Source organism: Vulpes vulpes, chromosome 9 (assembly GCF_048418805.1).
Source record: "Vulpes vulpes isolate BD-2025 chromosome 9, VulVul3, whole genome shotgun sequence".
In the NCBI taxonomy this organism is placed as follows: domain Eukaryota; kingdom Metazoa; phylum Chordata; class Mammalia; order Carnivora; family Canidae; genus Vulpes; species Vulpes vulpes.
Window position 1 is genome coordinate 20417309 of NC_132788.1, and position 18259 is coordinate 20435567.

The following is an 18259-nucleotide window of genomic DNA, read 5'->3' on the forward strand; positions in this document are numbered from 1 at the left end:
TTACTAATTTAATTTACAATAAAAGTTCAAGCTTGGGGACACCTAGGTGGCTCAGTGGTTGAACATCTGCCTTTGGCTCAGGGATCAAGTCCCACATCTGGCTCTCTGCACAGAGTCTGCTTCTCCCTTTGCCTAGGTCTCTGCGTGCCTCTTTCTCTCTGTCTCTGTCTCTTGTGAATAGATAAATAAAATCTTAGAAAAAAAAAAGTTCAAGCTTGTTCTTTAATTCTTTTGTTTCATTTTCCTATTCTCAAGTCCCTCCATTGTTTTGTTCTTTCCTGTGATTGGATACTCTGCATCAGTGTGGGGGCTTTCAAAATACACTAGAACCATAACATCCTTCATACTACTAGTTTCATTTCCCCTAGCTGATAGGAATGGAGTTTGGGGGCACCTGAAAGTGTGATCTCAGAAAAATCCCATTAGAAGTATAGACCCTTAACTGCAGAGGCTCTTTAAGAAGTCCTCTTCTTCTTCCCCTCTAAGGCAGTGAGTATTCTGTTTCTGTGATCTGAATCCTTTACCAGACCTTGAGTAGGCTGATGAATATATGTAGAGCCCATAAAAATACTTTATAGGAATCTGAAGAGAAAGCACATTTTATTGTACCAGTGAACACCCTTCTATCTCTTTGATTCCTTACTCACAGAAGTGCGCTGTGTTTTGTCAAAGGAATTCTATCAGCTGGATATCAGTACTTCCCAAGCTTTAAGTGCTTATGGATTTTCCTGAAATCTTGTAAAATGCAGATTATGATTCTGCTTGTAGATCTGAGGCGGAGCCTGTGATTTTACTTTTCCTTTTTTTTTTTTTTTTTTAAGATTTTATTTATTCATGAGAGAGAGAGAGAGAGAGAGAGAGAGAGAGAGAGAGGCAGAGACACAGGCAGAGGGAGAAGCAGGCTCCATGCAGGGAGCCCGACGTGGAAATCAATCCTGGGTCTCCAGGATCACACCCTGGGCTGAAGGTGGCACTAAACCGCTGAGCCACTTGGGCTGCCCTGATTTTACTTTTCTAACTCTGGTGATGGCCATGTTGTTGCTACTGCTGCTCTGTTGGTCTACTACACTCTACGCTTTGAGGGAAAAGGCAGTTTATAGCCTTTTTTAAGGGAAGGGAGAACAGGTAGGTAGTATCTTAATTATTTTACTCAGCTGTAAAGAATAGACAGACTGAATAGATTCATTGTTGCTGTTCTCACATCATTTAACATTTGTTCAATAAATGAATAAACACCTCCTGGGGAACTTTATACTGTTTAAAGAGCAGCTTGCATCATGGTGTACTACTAGTTAGCCACCCCTAATTGTCAGATTAGATTTGTGCTTGTATTTCAAATTTAGCTCAGACTGATATCATAGTATACTTAAAGGTTTATTTTTGCTAGTGATTTGCCTTTTAAAATAGATTGCCCTCCTAGTGCTGTGAAAAAGATGAATTTAGGAAGTAAACTCTTCACTCCTTAAGGTTGTTTTATAATCTTTTAACAGATTTTTAGTAAGTATAAATGATTAACTTTTTAATTTTTGTGATTTTTCTATGTGCTTCTTTAGTCTTGGAGATACCTTGTCAGTCTCTAGTCAGGATTTCTTTCCCTCCCCAATCACCTAATCTTAGTTTTAGTTTAAGTTGATTTTCATTTTATTTGTATAGCTCATGCATGTACATAGTTCAACAAGTAATTTCAAAATGCTTATGAAGAAAAGTAAAGTGACAGTTTTCTGTCTCCCTCACCTGTAAATCACCTTGAGTTCCCTACCCAAGACTTTCAGCTATTTCCTCTGGTATTTATTTTCCTATTTCTAAACAGTATGTTCCTACAGCTGTTCATCAATTTTAGATGTCCTCAGATGTAAATGGTAGCCAAGAATTGAATTATGTTCTACCCCTCTTACTGCTCTTATACCATTATTGTTTGAACTGGTGTTTAAGGTTGTGATAGGGTAAATAATACCCTCCATTACCCCTCAGATCGACATCCTCATCTTCAAAACAAGTGAATCTACTTTATATGGCCAAGGGAATAGAGGTGCAATTAAAATAAGGATTTTGACATAGGGAAATTATTTTGGATTGTCCTGGGCCCTAAATGTAATCACAAGGATCCTTACAAGGAAAAGAGGGGTAGGTAAGATCTAAGGAGGAAGTAGTATATGTGATACTAGAAGCAAGAGGTTGGAGTGTTGCAGGGAAAGAAAGGGTCACTAGCCGAGGAGTAGAGGTAGCCTCCTGAAGCTAAGAAAGTAAAGAAACCAGATTCTTCCTTGGAACCTTTAGGAGTTAGTTAGCTGATACGTTGAATCCAGTGAAACTGATTTTGGGGACTTCCGGTTTCCAGAACTTTGAATAAATTTGTATACTGGTAAGCCACCAAATTTGTGGTAATTGGTTACAGTTGCCATAGGAAACTAATATTAGAATGGATGCTATTATGTCCATATACTTGTTCACTGCTGCCAGGTATTGAATAGGATTATATCCTTTCTTCTATGACATTATTTTCTCTATAGGATTAATAATGACCTTGTTTTTCAGTTGTCTTTTTTTTTTTTTTAAGATTTTATTATTTATTTATTCATGAGAGACACACACAGAGAGAAAGAGAGGCAGAGACACAGGGAGAAGGAGAAGCAGGCTCCATGCAGGGAGCCTGATGTGGGACTTGATCCCGGGACTCCAGGATCACGCCCTGGGCCCAAGGCAGGCACTAAACTGCTGAGCCACCCAGGGATCCCCTCATTGCTGTTTTCTTTGTGCACCTTTCAATATAATTTTCTACATGGTCAAAAGCATCAGGTAACACACTTGCACACACACCCTTTCTGGAGTTCTCTGTTACGGTATTTCAATCTAAAGTGATTTGCTTTGTTTTCTGTGGATCTATCACTAAATCATCCTTTGGTTTTTCTGACAGGTGACTCAATCTCCTGTCGGTATATTGAAGTATGTCAAATGTTCTATCAGTTTTACTTTTGCCTTGAGCTCTATCCTTCAGTTTGGTGTGGCTTTTTTTTTTTTTTAAGATTTTATTTATTTATTCATGAGAGACACATATAGAGAGAGGTAGAGCCACAGGCAGAGGGAGAAGCAGGCTCCCTGCAGGGAGCCCAACATGGGACCCAATCCCTGGTCTCCAGGATCAGGCCCTGGGCTGAAGGTGGTGCTAAACCACTGAGCCACCCGGGCTGCCCGGTCTGACTTTTTTTTAAGTTCATTGGGTAGCTGTTGTCTTTGGGTTTTCCTGTATTATTATTTTTACTTCACCATCATAGGGATTCCTTTTGCTTCTTCTGTGTTGGATCTCTTTATTCCTGGATCCCATATCTTTTCTGTTTTTGGTTTGCTCCCTCATTTTAGTGGTGCACAGCATCAGTGTTTCATGAGAAAGATTTCATGGGTGATACAGTTCTTGAGGTCTTGCCACCCTGGAAAAGAGGTCTTTATTCTACTTTGCCACTTCCGGGTTTGGCTGGTTATTGGAAATCATTTTTCCTCAAAATTGGAAGGCATTTCTTTTGTCTGCTGGTGTCCATTGTTGAATCTGAGAAGCCTAATGTCACTCTGTTTACTCTTCTATTTGGAATGTGCCTTCTACAGGTTAGTCTTGATTGGGCCCTTTCAACTTGTGGATTCATTTCTTCCAGTTTCTTCTCTGTTTATGTTCTTTCTGGAACTCCTATTATATGGATTTTGGGCTTTTTGCACAGATCTTCCAGTTTTGTTTTGTTTTTTTTTCTTCTCCTCTACATGTTTTATGTTCTAGGAGAATTCTTCAGTTTTGTTGCCAACTCCTTTACTGATTTTTACATTTCCAGTTATGTTTTTAAGAACTCTTCTGTTCCTTTTTCAGCAGCTTTTCTTTTTGAGCAGATTAATTTTTTAAAAAAATTTTCTGGTCTTGGCATTCCATTTCTTTTAAGCTTCCTTTTTATTTGTGTCAGCAGACTATAGTATGTGGCAATCCTTGGTTGTCGGTAGCCTTTAAGAATGAAGCACTAACTGGTCTTGATCTCAGGGTGGTGAGTTCAAGCCCTCCATGGGCTCCACATGGAGCCTACTTAAAAAAAAATGAGGAGCTAAGAAGTAGATTGGAAATGCTGTGTTTACTGAGAGAGCTAATCAGCTGGCAGCTTCCCAGTAAGGTGATGAGCCAGGGACTCTTGCTGTCTCAGTGTGAGAAGGAACTTCCAGCCTCCTGTCTCAGGGGGAAGTATGTATGGGGGGGTTATACTCAAGCCTGGCTTCTGGCATTATGGGAGCCAGGAAGATAACTGAGTAGCTCATTGTTTAGTAAGTGTGCTCTCACTTAATCTTTCAGTTTGGTACTTCATCATTATCCTCAGCTCCAACTCTTGTCTTCTCTGGTACAGATACTTAAGAAAGTAAAGCAGTTCTTTCTTGAGAGTGGGTTTCCCTGCATCTTGTACAGATGTTTTAACCAGGAGCAGTGTTTTGAGCACCATCCCTCACTGTTGTCCTTTCCTGGCCCTTTGCAAGGTCTGCTGGGTGAATTGGCTTGCTTCTCCTTTGCAACCCCTTCCATGGCCTTTTGACTCCTTATTGCATTGCTCTTTTATTCTGTAAGTTATCTATTTTCCATCACATTCATTGTTGTCTTCTTTTTGTTTTTTTTCCTGCATGCTCCTTTGCTCTTATTGTCTTAAACTGTTTTTACTCATTTATTGTCATTTTAGTGGGATATAGAGTGGAGAAAGAATGGAGTTTTGACTTTAACAAGCATATCAATAAAATGTTTAAAGTTTCCTTTGTGTCCCAGAACATTTGATAATCGCTTTATCTACCATGAAACAGGAGAATTCACAGAATTCATATTTCTTTTTCTATATAAAAGTAAGGTTGTTTTCTTAGATCTAAATTCTAAGGTTCTGTACTATTGTTTTTTACTAAGTTTTGGAGAACTGGAATTCTTTCAAGTATAGTAACATGACAAAAGATACTAACTTGGATTTTCAAATCTAAATTTTAGACACCTTTAAGGAATCAGCCAAAAGCAGTGAGATTTTAAAAATTTTATTACCATTTGTAAGTTTTGGAATATATTCTGATTAAATTCTATAAGGAGTGGGTCTTTATTTACTGTTAAAAAAAAAGCATTTGCAACTGTGGCATACATAGTAGGTGCTCGTGAAATACTTGTTGACTGTGTATGTGTGATTTGTTCATATATTTAAAATATCAGAGAAAGTGTTAGCTTTATTGGATTTAAATGAGCTTTAAGTTTTATTCTCCTAAAATCGCTTTTTAAGAGTAAAGATATAAGTAGAGTCTAAGATTATAGTCACTGATAGCAGGCAAGCTAAGATCATAATTTTTATTGGGAATATCATTTGTTCCTGAAGCCAAGACATAGCTTTTTCTGTTTTTCATGAGAACTGGTTGCCCCCTGATATTAGTACTATAACATTTGTGCACTTAATACCATACTGCTTCTGCCTGCTTTAGTTCTTTTTCTCCTTTGCTTGCTAGTGGCTCCAAGGTACTGGGGCTTTCTTGGTGGTTTGTGAACAAACACTATCTAGTTCTTGCTGAAGGCCTTGAACTTGACCTTTTTAACTTGAAATATACTTCACCCAGATTTTTGTGTGACCCTGTGTAAATTAACTGATTCCCCTGCCAGCCCTAGATAACTCAGTGTTTCTGCTCTTTTCTGTCTTTTTCAAACAACCTTGCTATTTGGAATAATCCTGTTTATTGTTTGGTTGCATATTGTAGACTTCCTCTCACATTTTGTTGTACATGTGAATGAACTTTATTTCTTTTGTTTCACTACTTTATTCTTAGTGTGTTGAGTAGTTTCAGGCCTATAACAGTATCTGGTGCTTAGTGGGCATTTTGTAATTATTTGTTAAATGGGTAGGTAAATTGTACAAGGTGTTTTCACATGTCATCCCATTTAAAAATATTTGAAATTTCAATTTTTTAATTTTGCCAAATGTGCATACTTGTGTTGTTTTTTTAAAAAATAGAAAATAGGGTAGCCCGGGTGGCTCAGCGGTTTAGCGCCACCTTCAGCCCAGGGTGTGATTCTGGAGACCCAGGATTGAGTCCCACGTGAGGCTCCCTGCATGGAGCTTGCTTCTCCCTCTGCCTGTGTCTCTGCCTTTCTCTCACCTCTCTGTGTATTCTCATGAATAAGTAAATAAAATCTTTTTTTAAAAAATAGAAAATATAGTAAGCTAAAGAAGAAGTTACAGCACTGATGCCATTCTTCCCAGTTTTGTAAACCAGGAAAATGAGGCCCAGAGAAGTACCCAGAGTCATACAAGCTATTATGGGCCAAACTGCTGTAAGAGACCCATATAATAGTTCCGAAAATTAGCTAATTTCTCACTCATGTAATTGTCCAGTGGTAGACAGTGGTCCAAGGTGGATAAGCTGCTTTTGCCAGAGACTTTTCAGCATCCCAGGTTTCTTCTGTCTTGGTGTTTAATATGCTCTTCTCCGCATGATCAGATGTGACTCATACCTGTGTTCAGCCTACAGCGGGGAGAAAGAGGGGATGGCAAGTAGCTTCTTTTTAAGTATGTGACATGGAGATTTTACCCTCATATCCCATTGTTCAGAATTTGGTCACATGGCCTTAGGAGAGCCCAAGGAATGTAACCTCTAATACCCCTTAAAACTCTGTATGGTTTTGCTGGGGAGAAAAGAGGTTACAGGGTACCCTTTCTACTAAAAGGAGAAAAGGGAGACATGGCCACATGCAGGGATAGTTAGTCTCTTCTATATAGCTAGTAATTCTTAGAACTTTTACTCAGGCCTTTTGACTCCTTATTGCATTGCTCTTTCCTTCCTACCTCATCTGTACCTAACATTAGATATTTCTTCAGGAAATTAAAAAATAAAAATATTACTGCAGCTTTCCTTATCGGATAAAATGTTGTTAATCCAGAATGGGTTAAGTTCTAGAATAGTGACAGAAAATAAAGTCTTCAACTTTGGTTTGGTTGTGTCTTATTTGCTGGGGGGATGGAAACCACCTATATCTCATTTTTAAGAGGCAAGTATCCTCCTTCCCCAATTAAGAGTGCCCTTATATAGCCTAGTTAGAGTACCAGGGAGATTTTGTCTCCAGTAATGGTATGGGAGAAACAGTGCCAGCTTAGATCTTGGTTTTCCTGCTGGCTAGGTGGGAAATGTCCAGTCTGACATTTTTTTTTTTCATTGTACGTGTATTCATGGTTTTAGGACTAAGCTAAATATGAAATGAGGTCAGACAGATAATATTAGATCTATACAGTGAAATATAAAGAGCTGTTTGCTGGGGGTAGAAGCAAGGGAGGTGGTTCCATGAAAGGCTTTGTAGAGGCTTTAAAAAGAAACCCAAGGAAGAGAGAGCTGTCCCCCCCCCTTTTTTTTAAGATGTATTAATTTAGAGTGAAAGCACGCGGGGTGGGGGGAGGAGGTAGGAGCAGAGGGAAAGGGGGAGAGAGAATCTCAGGCAGACTCTGCTGAGCATGAAGCCCATCGCAGCCTGAGATCATGCCCTGAGCCAAAATCAAGAGTCAGGCACTTACCAACTGAGCTGCCCAGGCACCCCTATATTCATTCTTTAATTAGAGTCACCAGTTATAAACATTTTGGTGCATTTGCTTTATCTCTCCTCTTATACTTGCACTTATGTCCCCATATCTTTTGTTTTGCACTTTAAAAAAAATTTTTATTTATTCATGAGAGGCACAGAGAGAGGCAGATACATAGGCAGAGGGAGAAGCAGGCTCCCTGCAGGAACCCAGTGTGGGACTTGATCCCAGAATCCCAGGATCATGACCTGGGCCAAAGGCAGACACCTAACCACTGAACCACCCAGGTGTCCCTGTCCCCAGATCTTTTGAAAATATGTTGGAAAAAGCATATTCCTTACCCCTAAATATATCATTAACCTCTTAAGAGTATTCTTACACAAACACAATAACATTATCATATCCAAGAAATTTAACATTAATTCAGAAATGTTCTCTGTTATAGTTCATATTTAAACTTCCCCAAGTGACTCAGAAAATATCCTTAATTTTTTTTTTTTTCCAATCCAGGATCCAGTCAAAGCTTCTATTAATTTTGAGGAGTCAAACTTATTATCTAAAATACCATACATTCTGAATTTCAACAACTTTCCTCATAATAAAATCCAGGTTAAACATTTTTAGCAAAATATATAATGCGTACTTCCTGGTGCCTCACATCATGGAAATTTGTATCATTATTGATGTTCTTAGTTCCATCACTTGTAAACCAGATCTCTCACGAAAGAAACTCTTTTCTTTGTAATTAATAAGCATTGCCGAGGCGCAGTGAGTTATTTTCCATTGGTGGATGCAGAATGGTGTTTTCCTTATCCCACAATTCTTCCTCTCCTTTTTAGTATCCTTCTGGATTCATAGGTTCTTTAGTTATTCTACGTGTTAATGTGTTAATCTGTTAACGACACTGTTCCTTTTGAGGCTCAAATTGTCCTAAATTTGAGGTATGGGAGGAGACCCATCAAGTCCCTCCTGTGCCCCAGTCAATCTTTGATCACGCCCTATTTTTCTGACAGATGTTTCAAATTGTAATTTTTCTGAGACTTGAAATCAATGATTTTCTAAGAGGTCGTGGGTTCTTTTAAGTTATGGATTCATACAGGATGAACTATAGTACTTTGTTTCTTTTTTTTTTTTTTAATTTTTTTATTTATTTATTCATGATAGTCATCAGAGAGAGAGAGAGAGAGAGGCAGAGACAGAGGGAGAAGCAGGCTCCATGCACCGGGAGCCCGACGTGGGACTCGATCCCGGGTCTCCAGGATCACGCCCTGGGCCAAAGGCAGGCGCTAAACCGCTGCGCCACCCAGGGATCCCCAGTACTTTGTTTCTTAAAAGATAAATTGCACAAAAAAAATAGAGGGGGGACCTATGGATTTAAAAAGACTTAAAAAAAATACGTCAATTGTAGTTTGAAAACCTCACTGGATTGTAATTCAGACAGCTAACACTATCTTTTTTTTACACAAAAATTAGAAATCTGAATGTATATGGTATACTGGATATTTGATATTAAGGAAGTACTGTGCTTTGTTTTGTTTTCCCAGATATAATGGCATTTGGTTATATTAAATATGGTGGGTCTTTTAGAAATACCTTTGAAACATTTCTGGGTGAAATAATTAGGAATCTGGGATATGCACAAAGTAATATGGGGTGATTTTATGGATGAAATAAGAGTGGCCATGAGTTTTCTCTTCTACCTACTTAAGTATGTGATTAAAATAATTTGTGATGAAATTTGTAAAATATTAGTTTGTACTGATCTGCCAACTTTGATTCACTACTACAGAGTTCTTTTTTACCTTCCCCACTCTTATATTTGTATCTTTTTTTCTTAACCTAAGTACTTCAGTTCCCAAATCTGTAAGCTATCTTTTTTGTCAGAATAGGAAGATGGGAAGAACCTGGATCTTTAAAATAACCCAATGAAGTAACTAACCTGCATTTAATTGCCCTATCTTAAAAAAAAAAATTGCCCTATCTTGGGATTTCTTATGGGAGATAACAAATAATTTTTTATTGTGATAAAATATACATAAGATTTACTATTTTAACCATTTTTCATGTATAGTTTATTGGCATTAAGTACATGCACATTGTGCAAACCATCACTGCCATCCATCTCTAGAACTTTTTATCTTACCTACTGAAACTTCACACCCATTAAACAATAACTTACTGTTCTCCCCTTTCCCAGCTCCAGGCAACTCCCTTCTACTTTCTGTCTTTATGAATTTGATTGCTCCAGGTACCTCATAGAAATGCATTTATATAGTGTTTATCCTCTAGTGACTGGCTTATTTCACATAGCATAATGTCTTTTGTCTTAGTTTGTTCAGGCTGCCATAACAAACTACCATAAATTGGGTAGCCTAAACAATTTATTTCACACAATTGTGGGAAGTCCAAAAATCAAGGCTCAGGCAGATTCTGTACCTGATCAGGGCTGGCTTCTTGGTCACAGATGGCCGTCTTCTCTGTGTCCTTACATGGCAGAAGGGGTGAGAGAGCTCTTTGGGATCTCTTATGTAATGGCACTAAACCCATTCATGACAGCTCTACCCTTATGCCCTAATCACCTCCCAGAGGCCCCACATCCTCATACACTGAGGGTTAGGATTTCAGCATGAATTCTGGGCTTATTTCATCAGAGATCCTGGTTCTTTTCGCCTTCCTATTCTGTCAAAAGATAGCTACAGATTTGAGAACTGAGGTTTTCATTGTAATGGAAAAAAGATACAAATATAGAATGGGGGAGGTAAAAAAAAAAATCAGCCCATAACAGTACTTAGAGCTTATCCATGTTACAGAGTGTGTCCTTTCCTTCCCCCATTGTAATACTCCTTTGTTTATCCATTGATCTGTTGATGCACTTTTGGATTGTTTTTACCTTTTGGCTATCCTGAATGATGTTGCTATTAAACATTGGTATTCCAATATCTGTTTTAAGTCTCTACTCTGAGGGCATTTGGGTATATATCCAGAAGTGCAGTTGTTAAATTGTAAGGCAATTCTCTAACTTTTTGAAAAAGACCACCATACTGTGGTCCATAGTGGCTGCTCCATTTTATTCACCAGCAATGTCTATGGGTTTTAATTTTTCTATATCCTCACCAGCACTATTTATTTTGTTTTCATTTTTGACAATAGCCATGCTATGCTAATAGATGTGAAGTGGTGGTTCAGTGTGGTTTTGATTTATATTTCCTTGATGACTGGTTATGTTTCACATCTTATGTGCTTTTTTGGCTATTTGTGTATCTTCCTTAAGAGAAATGTTTTTCCAAGTCTCTTGTCTATTTTTAAATTAGTTTGATTTTTTTGTTGTTGAGTTGTGGGAGTTCTTTATATGTTCTGGATATAATTCCTTTATCAGAGGTGATATGCACATACTTTCTCTCATGTTGCCTTTTCACTTTTGTGTCCTTTGATGCACAAAAATTTTAATTTTGATGGTATTCAATTTATCTGTTTTTTTCTTTGACCTGTTTTTTTTGTTGTTGTTGTTTTGTTTTTAAACATCCTAGTCAGGAAACTATTGCCAAATCCAATGGCATGAACCCTTTTCCTGATTTTCTTATAAAAGTTTTATGTCTTATGTTTAGGTCTTTGATCCATTTTAAGTTAATTTTTGTAGATGGTTTAAGGTAAGGGTCCAGCATCATTGTTTTGCAGGTGGATATCCAGTTTCCCCAGCACCATGTATGGAAACAATGTTACCAGCAAGCATTTGATGACCATATGTGCAGTTCATCACATGAGACCATAGATGGAGTAGTGTTTATCTCTGGTTGCTATTTCCTTGGTCTGTGTGTCTGCATTTATGTCAGTACCACACTATTATGATGATTGTATCTTTGTGTAGTATTCTTTCAAACAGGGAAGTGTGAAACCTCCAACCTTTTTTCTTTTTTTAAGATTGTTTGGCTATTCAGATCCCTTCAGGTTTTAGATTCTATATGAAAGGATAGATTTTCCTATTTCTGCAAAAAAATGCCATCAGGGATAAGGGATTATATTGAATCTCTGGATCACTTTGGGTAGTGTTGACATGTTAACAGTTTTAAATCTTAGAGTTTATGAACAAGGGATGTCTTTCCATTTACTTTTAAAATTTCTTTTAGCAACACTATCCAGTGTATGTCTTTCACCTTGTTGAATAAATGTATTTTTAAATATTTTATTTTTTTTGATGCTAGTGTAAAATGAATTTGTGTTTATATGATTTTCTTTTTAGATTGTTCATTGCTAGTGTTTAGAAGCACAGCTGATTTTTGTGTGTTTTATTTTGTGTCCTGCAACTTGGCTGAGATAACAAATAATGTTATTTCTTAAGTAAAGTGCTAAAATATTTGAAAATCTCTTTTCTTTGACTAAGAACATATCACCTAGAAATCTGATGAGAGCTTAGATGCATGGTTTATCCTTCAGGGACTCTGCCTTAGATGTCTGTGCAGGTTGGCTGCTTGTGTAGGTTGGGTCCCATGCAGCAGTATGTTATTTGTGCTTAATGTTATTTGTATTAAGTCCCTTAATTCTGTTTCCTGCATATTTATCAGCAGAGGACAAGAAATCTGAATTCTGATTATCCTGGAGAGTATATACATTTTGTACCAGATATCATCAGATGAGAAAATTTGTTGACCTCTGTGTAGTTTTGTTGATTCTCCTCCTACCCTGTTTTTTAGTATTCTAAGTAAACAGGCAAATAAATTATCTTCAGGGGAATCCTCAGTGGTAGAGGAGTAATGTAGTATAGGAAAAAATTTTTCATTGTTAAACCAAAAACATTTTGGTTTGTGAGTTACAATGCTGTTGATATTCTAACTTAAGATTTGCCTTAGATTAAGCGCTAGTTTTGTTTTTTTTTAAATATTTTATTTATTTATTTATTTATTTGTTTGTTTGTTTGTTTATTTATTTGATGGAACAAGCATACACACATGGGAGCTGCAGGCAGAGGAAGAGGGAGAAACAGGCTCCCCGCTGAGCAGAGAGCCTTTGTGGGGCTGGATCCCAGGACTCTGGAATCATGACTTGGCACCCCATGTTAGATTCTTTTCACAGTACTAAAGTACCTACTCCTGGGCACATAGTTGTAGGGGCTTCTGAGATTATAAGTATATTGTTAAAGTGTCTATGCAAAGGTTGGTTACATTGTATTTTTTTGGAAATCATCAAAATTTAGTTACTTAAATTACCATAGTAATATCCTGGGGATTAATGATGTTGATTAAAACATTTTTGTTTTATCCAACAGTAAAATTGAATTCACGGGTAGGAAAACTAAAGGCATTTCCTGTCATATTTATCAAGAGTCTTCTATGTGTAAAATGCTTTAAACAAATCGCTGTGTTGACTTTCCATGGGAGATGATGATCTAAGCCCATATGTTAAAACAAACAGACAAACACACACTGAAATGACCAACAAGATAATGGGAGAGTTCAGTCTCCGTGGAAACCCTGGAAGGTTGCCGTAAAATAAAGAATTTTGGCAGGCAAAGGTAGAAATGAGAAATGTAGTGAGGAAAGCTCCCTCTGGTTAACTTGGTTATTCATTTATGTGGTTGAGAAGCCCTCGAAGGGTGTGGGTAAAGACCTATTTTGAGCTAGGATTTAAGGGTTGTCCATGGGGTAGACGGCTGGTATGATATTTTGTACTTTGAAGCGAGGATTGGAAACAAAATGACTCTTACTAAGGGGAATATGATCAGTGAAGAATGGCTAGCACCCCATGGTTTCAGGAGAGAGACTAACCATGAAGCACAAAGTTGAAACTTCTTGCTCTAAAAGCTGCCTTTGGTCTGCATGCTGCCACTTGACTACATATTACTGAATCTCTATGGTGACTAAAGAAATGTGGCAGGCATCTCTAAGATAGCCCCCAATGATCCTTGCCTCCTGTCTTGTATCTGATTTCTCTCCCCTTGAGTGTGGCTGAACCTACTGACTTGCTTCTCCAAGTGAAGGGTTAATTTAGCCACAAAACTTTTGAGATTAGGTTACAAAAAGGCTTTGGCTTTCATGTTGGGCTGTTCTCTCTCATTTGCTCTGAGAGAAACAATCTTCCATTTTGTAAGCTGCTCTGTGGAGCTCATGAGGCAAGAACCTGGTGTTTTGGCCAACAGCCAGTGAAGACCTGATGCCTGCCAGCAGTCATGTGTATGAGCTTGGACTTCCACCATTAAGTTTTGAGATGACAGAGGCCCTGCCTGACACATAGACTGCAACCTTTTGAAACACCCTGAGCAGGATGCCCCAGCTAAGCCATACTCAGATTCCTGATTTCACAAAAACTGAGAGAATACATGTTTATTGTTTTAAGCCGCTAAATTTGGGGTAAATCGTTAGGCAGCAATTGAGAACTAAGACAGGAAGTAACAGTGTGAACACATACACTGCCACCCCCAAGTTCTGAACTTGGTTCTGAAAGTTTTCCCATTGAACTTAACACAATTCCCAAAAGTTACATAAACACAGATCTTTCTCTTTAAAATTGAATGTACCAAAAAAGTAGACACATTCATACTCAGTAGTTTAAAAGAAGATGACCAATGTGAGCAAGTGATATCTTGTGATACAGACTTATTGCAAGAAATGAGAAAATGTTGCAATTTAAAGAACTAATTAATATTCTCAAGGAGACTCATGAACATTTGAAGAAAGAATCAGTCAGAGCAGAAAAGACTTCTTAAGTGAAATTTGTGATTTTTAACTGTTGACTTTTTGGAGAGTTAGCAGAGGGCTTTGGAAATATTCCCATAATTTAGAGGAAAAAACGAGATGGAAACTATAGGCACAAGTATAAGAAACAAAGAATAGATCCAGTGTATCATAAAGGTTCAGAGTGAGAGATCAGGAACAAACATAAAAGATAAAGTCCGAGAAACAGTAAAAATTATTCTAACCTAGGGAGAAACAGATCAAAAGGGTTCAAGGAATATATAGCTAACATTTATTGAACACTTACTATGTCCTAAGTATTTTTCACCTTGAAACTCATTTGAAATTCTCTACAACTCCCAGATGTGGTAGGGTCTATTAATGTTATTCTTCTACAGATAACTAAAGTGTATACCAAGCAAAATAAATGAGGAATAGCCTAGTGGGTTTTAAAATTTTAGGATATAGGAATCAGTAGTACAAGTGCCCAGATAAGGTTACCTGCAAAGGAAGGTGTATCAGAATAGGCATTTCATTTGTCTTCTATATGCTAGGACTGTGTTATTTAATGATAGCATGTACGGCTATTAAATTTAAGTTAGTTAAAATAGGATAAATTCATTTCCTCAGTTTCAGTGCTCAATAAATAACTGTGATGTGTGGCTATCAGTATATCCAGGGAACTGAGAAATCAACTCAGAAGCCTGATGAATCAGCTTCAGAGCCCTGTTTGTTTAACCCTTAGTTCTCAGAATAACCAAGATATATAAAAGGGAAAATCATCATCGATGGAGGGTCTAAAGAGAATGTCCTTCATCATCCAGAGTGCAAACTGTCAGAGTAGTGATTTCAACCTACAGTTCAACTTCAGGTCTGCTTCTCCTTCTGATAGTTGTTAAATAAAGCCACAGAAAACAGCTTTTATTTTAAGGACACTTAATCCATTGAAACCACTTCTGTTGAAATCACACAGAATATCTTCGTGCCGCCAAATCCACGCTTACGTTTCAGCTCTCACTTTGCTTGATCTCTGTGCGCTTTTTGGGCACAGTTCATCACTCTCTCCTTTTAGAAACACTTTACTTGGCTTCCAGAAAAGCTCTTCCTACCCTACCTGTTGTTCCCCGTGCAATCTCCTTTACTGTTTCCTCCTTCACAAGGCTAAATATGGGAGAGCCTCAAGGCTCCTTCCTCTCTCAGGCCAGACCTCTTGTTTTCTGTAATCATTCACTAAGAAATCACATTTAGCATTAAATGCCTTCTATTAGCTGATGATACCTTAATTTACATTTCCTCTTCCTTGCCTAAAGTGCCATCAAATTCACCCAGCTGCCTATATGACAGTTGAGTGAAATCAATACCCAAAGATGTGAAAATGAAAATTCTTGGCTCCTTTCTCTCTCTCTCTCTCTCTCTCTCTTTTTTTAAAGATTCAGATTTATGTATTTATTTTAGAGAACATTGGGACAGGCAGAGGCAGGGGGAGGGGGAGAGAAAAACCCTAGCAGACTCCTTGCTGAGGTGGGGCTTGATCTTAAGACCCTGAGATCTTGACTTGACCTGCAAGCAAGGTTCAACAGACTGCACCACCGAGAGGCCCCTTGGCTCCTTTTTTACCCTAAACCTGCTCCTTTCTGGCATGTCTTTCCCCAGTAAATGGCACTGCCTTTCCTCCATTGGGCTTGGTTCTAAAACCTTGTAATTTTCTTTTGACACCGCTTTCCACCAGCTTAATACTGGCAGTGAAATCCTCAGAACGTATTCTGAGTTTATCCATTTCTCTGGCTGCCCGAGTTCAGTCCATCATGGTCTTTGCTTATGCTCCTGTAGTAATTTAGGAACCAGTTTCCATTCCCCACCCCCACCCCCCGATTTTGCACTGTTCACATGACAGGTAATCACTTTAACACAAAGTACAAACTCTGTAGTGGCTTCTTAAATCCACAGTCCTTTTGCCATGACCTACAAGACTGTATATGGTTGGGCCTCTGCTAAATGAGCCATATCCTTTACCACCTTATTCTGTACTGGTTTTAATTAAATTTAGTATGCTCATTTCTACTTAGGCTGCTTACTTGGAATATTTTCTTTTACAAGTTTGGATGACTGCTTCTCAGTTCGTTTTGGTCTGTTTAAGTCAACCTCCTTGAGAGGCTTTTCTCCGACCACTCTACCTGAAATACATGGCCCACCCCCATTACTTGTATTCTCTTGTTGGTCTTTCTATTTTTACAGTATTTAACACTATCTGCTACATTTTATATTTGTTTATAATGTGCCCCCAGCACTAGAATGTATGTTCCATGAAGGCAGGGAGTTTTTTGTCTCTTATTTACTCCTGTATCCTTAGCAGCTAGAAATGCTAGCATTTCTCAGAATGTCTAGCATGTAATAGATGTTCTCTAAAATATTGTTGGGGATCCCTGGGTGGCTCAGCGGTTTGGCGCCTGCCTTTGGCCCAGGGCGTGATCCTGGAGACCCGGGATTGAGTCCCACGTCGGGTTCCCGGCATGGAGCCTGCTTCTCCCTCCTCCTGTGTTTCTGCCTCTCTCTCTGTGTATGTCTAAAATAAATAAATAAATAAATAAATAAATAAATAAATAAATAAATAAATAAATAAATAAATAAATAAATAAATAAATAAATAAATAAATAAATAAATAAATAAATAAATAAATAAATAAATAAATAAATAAATAAATAAATAAATAAATAAATAAATAAATAAATAAATAAATAAATAAATAAATAAATAAATAAATAAATAAATAAATAAATAAATAAATAAATAAATAAATAAATAAATAAATAATCAATCTTTGAAAAAAAATATTGTTGAAGGAATGGCTTTCCTAAAAATAAGCAAAACCGTATAAGTGCATGAGATTTAAATATATCATTTTCCAAAATTAGAGGAATAAACGTTTAGTTCAAGTAAGTGGAGAAAACCTTTAATGTTTAATTCTCTTTTAATGAGGTTCATGAAAGAAATTGCATCTTTGAAAACAGTACTGTGAAAATTTCAAATCATTAAAAAAGCATTTATTGAAAATTAATAAGAGCAATTATTTAAAAAGTATAGTGGAGACACTGAATTGGAATGTAAGTGCAATTGAAAAGAAGTTCAGGAGTAGCACCTTGAGCAAACTAACATGCCAGAGTTGAGAAAAAAAGAATTAAAAAGAAGGGAAAAAGATGGGCAAAAAGAATTTTCTAACTAAATTTCTTTCTTTGTAATAGTATGTGATGTGTTTCTTTTGGTCAGGCCAAATGGTCTTTTGACCACTCATGCTTTGTCATTCATGACATAATCTTTTGTATTATTTAGCCAATGGAGATTAACTTTTTCTTTAAACCAAAGTTGTATCTGCCATTTAGATAATGTTAAATAATACTTATATAAGACAAATATCAATCTACTAATGATACTAGGTATATTCAACCATCATGAGAAGCTGGATGTTATTATTCTTGCTTTCATCTTTAGCTCTTCACCCCTTATCAATGGCCAGGCCTTGCATTATATACTTCATAAATGTATATTTTAAAATCTCTGTACTTCTGTCCCCTCTTTTCTCACCCTGTGGTTTAGTTAATGGAATATATAATATTAATAAAACCAACTTTATAGGTTTGTTTTGAGGGTTAAATCCGTAACATACTGTAAGTTCATTTTAAATGTTTGCTACTTGAGGATAATATTGTTACTGTATGATACTGGCTCATATCACTCTCATTGCTTACCAGTATTTGTCTCCAGACTCCTCTCTGCTTTTACCCTTCTCCCAGTTCCTTGTACTCTTCACTTCAGCCTCAGTAGTCTAAAGGCACATCTAATTGGATTACTTGGATTTAAAACTTGCTGGTATTTAAAATTTCCCGGTGGGCTCCCTTTTATCATTGGGGTAACATACCTTAGTGATCTCTAACTTCCTTGTGTAAATAGGCTGCTACTGGGGTTTGTAGGTGAGTGAGAGGAATCCTCTTAAAATAGAGTTGGGTTATGGCTCTGCCAGGACAGATGGACAATGAAGGGCTTTCTGGTTCTTA

General features: G+C 37.3%; 1 protein-coding gene across 2 annotated transcripts in view; it reads left to right on the forward strand.

Moving 5' to 3' along the window:
• PPP2R2A (protein phosphatase 2 regulatory subunit Balpha) overlaps nucleotides 1-18259 on the forward strand; it is an 86852-nt gene that overhangs the window by 18732 nt on the left and 49861 nt on the right. The window lies entirely within an intron of this gene.